Below are 6,327 nucleotides of genomic sequence, written 5' to 3' on the forward strand. Positions count from 1 at the left end.
TGCCTATCAAAAAGAGAAGATATTTTATGGTAAAAAGGAAGGGTAAGGAGGTGTTGACAATAGCAGGCTCCTCTACAAGGATATCATTGGACATAGTATCCCTATTGTCCACCACCATAGATTGTTGTGAAAAGAAATGTTGTCAACTTGTAGATCATGGAATGGTCTTGAATTCATGTAAACGTTATTGGGGAAAATGCTTACAAGCTAGAACTAACTAAGTGTATGACTCTCTCAACATGGCATGTCGTACTGATGCTATAGGAACAAGGCAATATAGGTTTGCAATGAATGGTGAGGAGATATGCTCTAGAGCATGGTATTCCAAGGACATCGTTCTATCGGTATAGGGGGCAATTCGAGAATGGTATGCAAAGAGCTATGCATGGCAACAAGGGTATAGTCAAAAAGAGGGATGGGATCATACAGGCAATAATTCAAGATTTTATGCAAAATAGCTCTGAGCGCATGCCCCACAAAAGCGGGACTTTAGCTGATGGAGCAAGAGAGACCCAATTGGTTTTTCCAGATGTGTATAAACACGTTAACATTTTAAATGAGGTGAATCTAACATTGAAACATTTGAAACAAAAAGAGATGTCCATGTCTACTTTTAATAGGATTTGGAATACAGAGTTTATGCATGTGAGCCTTGCCAAGACAAGTGAGTTTTCAAAATGTGCTATGTGTAGTGGAATCAAAGAACAAATAGGAGCTATAAAGTGCCAAGAGGAAAGAAACAAGCTAATGCATCGCCAAAAACTTCACATGTTACAACAAATCAATTGTAGAAATTTATATTATGCATGGAGTTTGAGCTCTCAATTGAATCCTCAAAAATAATTATGCATTATACATGATAAGATGGACCAGAAGAAAACAACAATCCCTAGATTGAAGGTGTGCTCAAAGGAAACAGATAAATCCATGCAGCTACTGATATCATAAACAGGCATGATAACTCATGGACATGGTCAAGGGCATTATGGGCATTTTTCTATCGACTTATGGCCATCAGATCCAAATTTCACAATTGGTTCTCTTGCCTTGTGTTTAAGGAACTTGGAGAGATGTGACAGACATGACTATGGGGACCTTGCTTATGATGGAAAGCCAAGATTAAGTAGCACATTATTTAACGCCTTGAAATCACGAGTGGCTCTTGATCACCATAATACCTCAAGCTCTGGGAAACCCTCTTATATAGTTGTTGACCCAGATCTTGCATCTACAATTGAGGAAATACAAAACAACACACAACACGGTGATTTCAAAAGGCTACCGGAGAACCTAATGTTGTAAATGGATAATTGTGCATCTGAGAACAAGAATCGTTACTTGTTTGCATACCTTTCTTTGTTGGTTGCTAGAGGAGCTTTCAAAATGATACAATTGGGTTTTCTAATGGTGGGTCATACACAGGAGGATATTGATGCAATGTTTAGAAGATTCTTTGAAAGGTTGAGGACAAGCCAAACATTCACATTTCCACACTTGATGTATATTTTCAAGCAATGTTAAATTTCAGCTCCAACACCATTCTTGATTACACAAGTTCTAGACTTCAAGACCTTCATTGATGGATACTTATGTGATGACATTAGGGAAAATTTGGACTCAAAAAGGGGCCTTGTAAGAGATCCCTTGGGATGGTGATGTGGACAAAGCAAGCCAATAAACCCACATACAATATTGGAGGGTACGTGCGTCATTTTTGAGTTCTTTATTCTATTAACTGACATGTAGGGTGTTTTTTAATTCAAAACAATGCCTCTTAAGTATAGTTTTTTATTCCCACTATGGTGCCTTATTTTATTGAAAAACGACACTACTCTCTTTCTTCATTACACTTTTGAATGTAACGAATCCAACTTTGCTTACCAAACTTGAACCGAACTTCGTCCCTGCAACCCATCATCTTGCATTGTCTCCCTCATTGTCTTCCTGACTCCACAACCACAACCACTCCAAATCCGAATTATTTTGAGCGGGAGGTTTTTGATTTTCTCTTCTTCTCAAGGCGGCAAGTTTTGAAAAAGGATGGAAAAGTATTTGTTCTTCATGCGCCATACCTGCTTGTGCATGAATAACAATCCCATTTCTTACCTTTTTCAAGTGAGGGTTGTGCTTACAAGTACTCTGTACATTTTGGTTCATCCAGGATACCAACAAGTTTGTTTGATGGACAAGGTGGTATTATTTAGTGATGTTGTCTTTTGGTTTTAATGAAGCAATCTTCTTCACGGGAGATAAGTGTAATATCTTTGGTTTCTTTTGGTTAAAGTGTGAGTTCATGATGCTTTTTGGTGTTGTTAAAGCACAGAACAATGCAATGGAACCTGTGAAGCAAAAGAAGAAAAAGGTGGACATCCACTTCCAAGTAGAAGCCGATTATGCTCCCTGCTGTAAGAGAAATTGGTCTAGGCCAGCATGTGAAGCCCACATTACTGAGCTTCGAAATGAAGGAAAGAAAAATATAGACCTATGGTTGGATGGTAGTATTTACCCACCAGATCCAACCTCCTCTCAATCTCCATCATTCTTTGGGTTGACAAGTTTCTTCAAGTTTGTGTGTGAGGGTGAAAATGGATTGCTTGGATATTGCAAAAGATTGTTTGGCCAATGTCAAAGTATCTTTGAAAGACATTTGAGTGATAGAGATGCCAGAATAAAAATGCTTGAAGGTGCAAATTTTTACTTGGCATCGATCACAACAGCTTTGCAAGCTTCAAACGAGGACAAAGCAAAAGTTTGTGCTGGGTTACAAAAAGAGTTTGATCATTTGCAGCAGACTATTCGTAAGATGCAGGACACTATTAAAGAGAAGAATGAAATTTTGGCAGTTCGAGAAATCAACAATTTCACATTGGAGAGTGAGAATACACACCTTCGAAAACAACTTGAAAAGTTCAACAAAAAATTACAATATTTGAAAGACATGCCATTGGGTGCTCGATTACGCAAGAGACAGATCAAACCATTGGAAGAACTCAATGTTGGAGGTGGCCAATGGAAGCGTCGTGTAAAAGCTTGTAGGTATTGGGATCTATAATTTCTTTGAGCACTCACTTTTCATTTTCATCGCTAGTTTCTTTTTTGGAGATGGGGGATTGGGTGTGGGGGTGGTATAGTTAGACTGAAATAGCTATCGTTGTTGCTTCAGGATGGTCACAGATGTTATGGGTCCAAAAGAGCAAGGTTCTGATATATTTGACAAAGTTCTGACAAAAGACATCATGGAGTCAGCAATACAGCATCCTAAGTTTGCAAGACTTCGATCAGACATAGCAAAGCAATCCTTGCAGGAGGTGAGTGAAGCATTCACTCCTGCAGATGCACAAGGTATATGTGACATGGCTGGTATAAGCACAAAGTTTTACAGGATGTTTAAGAAAGTTAAAGAGGGTTTCAATTGTAAGCTTGGAAAAAAAACAGTAATTCCCATTCCAAAACCATTTCACGTGAACAAAGCTCGAAATATTCTCAACTTGGGAATGGTCAAACTTGTTGGAGAGCCTTGCCATGTGTCTAGTACATTGACGGTGACTAAAAAGAGCAGGGAACAGAAAATCATAGAGCTTACAGAGTTCAACAATTTCATTATGGATGTTCAGAAATTACAAATGGCTATGGTGAAATTTTATGACATCAGTGTACATGAGTGCAATGGAAGGCTGAAATTTGTTTTAAAACTTGATGAGAGTGAGGTGATCAAAGGACAGAAGCTGGAAAGGATTAGCATGACTTTAATGAATAGAGCTTTGGATGCAAGTATCAGTAATGCTGATGAGAAGCACTTTAGTGTACAATCCAAAAATGAGATTTGGTGGCTGGCTGCATTTGAGGTGACGTGCTATCCATTTTTAAAAAAAGAATATTATGTTGCTATCCTCTTGTTATGATGTTGTAGACAATTTAACTGTTGTTGTTAACAGGTTCCAACAGAGACCCATGAAATTCTAAAGTGGTACTTCAACCAGACTGAGCTTCCTTCCACTATCCAGCAGCAGTCGAATGGCGAAAAGATTTATGTAGAAGGATGTGGTGAATATGAGGTTGAATGGCACTTGGCTGCAGATCTTAAAACCTTGAAATGCATGTTTGGTATTTCCCAAGGAGCAATGGCCAAGTATCCTTGCCTGTATTGCATGACCGAACGAGGTGTCTCCAAAGGAGGAAAAGAGAGAGAATGGAAATGCCTAAATGCAATCAGTAATAGGCGTGAAGCCCCAAATCGTGATGCTCCAGGAGTGGATCCTAATTGGGATCCAATTCTTCCTATCCCTTTGATCAGAGTTCATATTTGTGTTTTGCATGCGCTGGTTCGAATAATTGAGAAACTAGTCTACATGTACATCGAATTTTCATGGAATATGAAACCAGCATTAGAGAGTGAAAGAACTATTAAAAAAATAGAGCAAGTGCTTTCAGATGCAGGTTTACATTGTGGTCAAGTGAAGATTGAGAAGGACTTGAGAAGATCAGGGAAGACCGGAAATGTTCCTAGCAAACCATGTTTTGGAGGTGCAAAAGCCAAAAAGTTCTTATCTAATCATACCCAGAGAGGTCATCTAGGTACAAATTTTGAGGTGTGGAGGAAGCTTCATGCAGCTGTACTTGATAGAGGCTCTTCAGGACAAGCAAGGGTGGCAAAGGCCAAAGCGTGGTTGGCACTTGATCGCCTAGCACCTTTGTTGCAAAAAGCAAGGTTTGAAGATGGGGATGTTGAGAAATTTGAGGCATTTGTGACAGAGTTCTACACTAGCTATGAAAAGGCATGGGGTGCGATAAACTTGACACAATACATGGTTATTACTTGAAAACCTACAGCTTTGAGTTTTTTTTGTTGTTCAAAAAATATTGTATGATACTAAATGTCTTGTTGTTGTTGATCATTTGTAGCACATTTTGCATGCACGTGGAACCTTTTTTGCGGAAGAGTTTGGAAGCCTTGGGATTTGGTCTACCCAAGGCATGGAAAGATCTCATTGGCAAGCACGTTGTGCCTATCAAAGGGCCACTCAATATGGAGGAGGAATGAAGAAAAGTAATCACATGAAGCAACTATGTCAGTGGTGGTATAGGCGGATTCAAGTGAGGGCTCGTGTGAAGATCAAACAGTCTGAATCAGCTGTGTCATGTACAATAAGAAAGATGCAGGCTGAACGGAGACGATCAATATATGTCTCCTCACAAGGAAAGCAGAATCATGCTGAATGGCTAAGACAACGACAAAGACAGGGCAGAGTGTGGAAGAAAGTTGATCATTGAAATACATATTATAAAACAATGATGTAATTGTGAAAGATTTTAAAAGAACAAGAGCTTTCATCTATGTCCCATATAAATGTTTTCAATATATATACATTTCATAGTTTTTAATGGTAAGCAAGAAGAGTATTGAGAAATATGAAGAAACTTCTTAGCAACTGGAACAATCTAAATCTGTTAATCTGGAGCAGAGACTTCCCCCAGCTGAGCCTTTTTTGATGAAGTTTCTGCATCATCTTCTTCATCCTCTATCAATGGCACAACAGGGACCTTTGGCCTTGCTGTTCTAAGAAGATGCTTCTTCCCGCAATCACTCAACAGATTAGGATCTGTGATTCCACATGCCAACCCGTAAGCAGCATATGTTAAATAATATTTACATCTCAACGAATATACTCCACGTCCCTCTCCAAAAATTCGAACAGCTGCTTGCCGCTCCAGAAGTATTGCCTTGTTTGCATTCAGCCTTAAGTGATAGCCACCTAAATACCTGGATAGAGTCTTTATCGCCATCAGAGGAAAACTTGCATTGTCCTTGGAGAAGCTAGCGTGAAATATCACAATTTGAGGGAATTTTAGGCGATGTATATATGTTCCTAGTGTCGAATCGTGGCCCAATCCCACCATACGCTTGCTTGAAGCACGTTTGAGGAATGTGTCTTCATATATTTCCAACTGGAAAAATAAAGGAGCATTAGCTAGAAACAACATCACCAAACATTTCAGGACAAATTTGATAAAGCCAAATCCACAACAAAAGTACGAAAACACAACAAAAAAAACTAACCTCTTGGTTCTCATCTGCTTCAAGCAAGGCGTCTTGCCATAAATTAGTGCTCGAACTAGGAACGGTTTCCACTGACTTACTTGGCACATCCCTAAACCCTCCCATGTTGGTAATATTCAGTCTTTCCCTTGCTTCTTGTAGCTCTTCCTCTGTGGCATCTTTTCCTTCAGCAGATAGGAACTCGGTGTCTTTCACATGGCTATCCACCACTAGTAAGTACTTATCTATCCACCACTAGTAAGTACTTATCTATCCCATCATCATCTATA

The sequence above is a fragment of the Cibotium barometz genome, chromosome 29, assembly GCF_041138505.1.
Source record: "Cibotium barometz isolate CiBa-2024 chromosome 29, ASM4113850v1, whole genome shotgun sequence".
Lineage (NCBI taxonomy): Eukaryota > Viridiplantae > Streptophyta > Polypodiopsida > Cyatheales > Cibotiaceae > Cibotium > Cibotium barometz.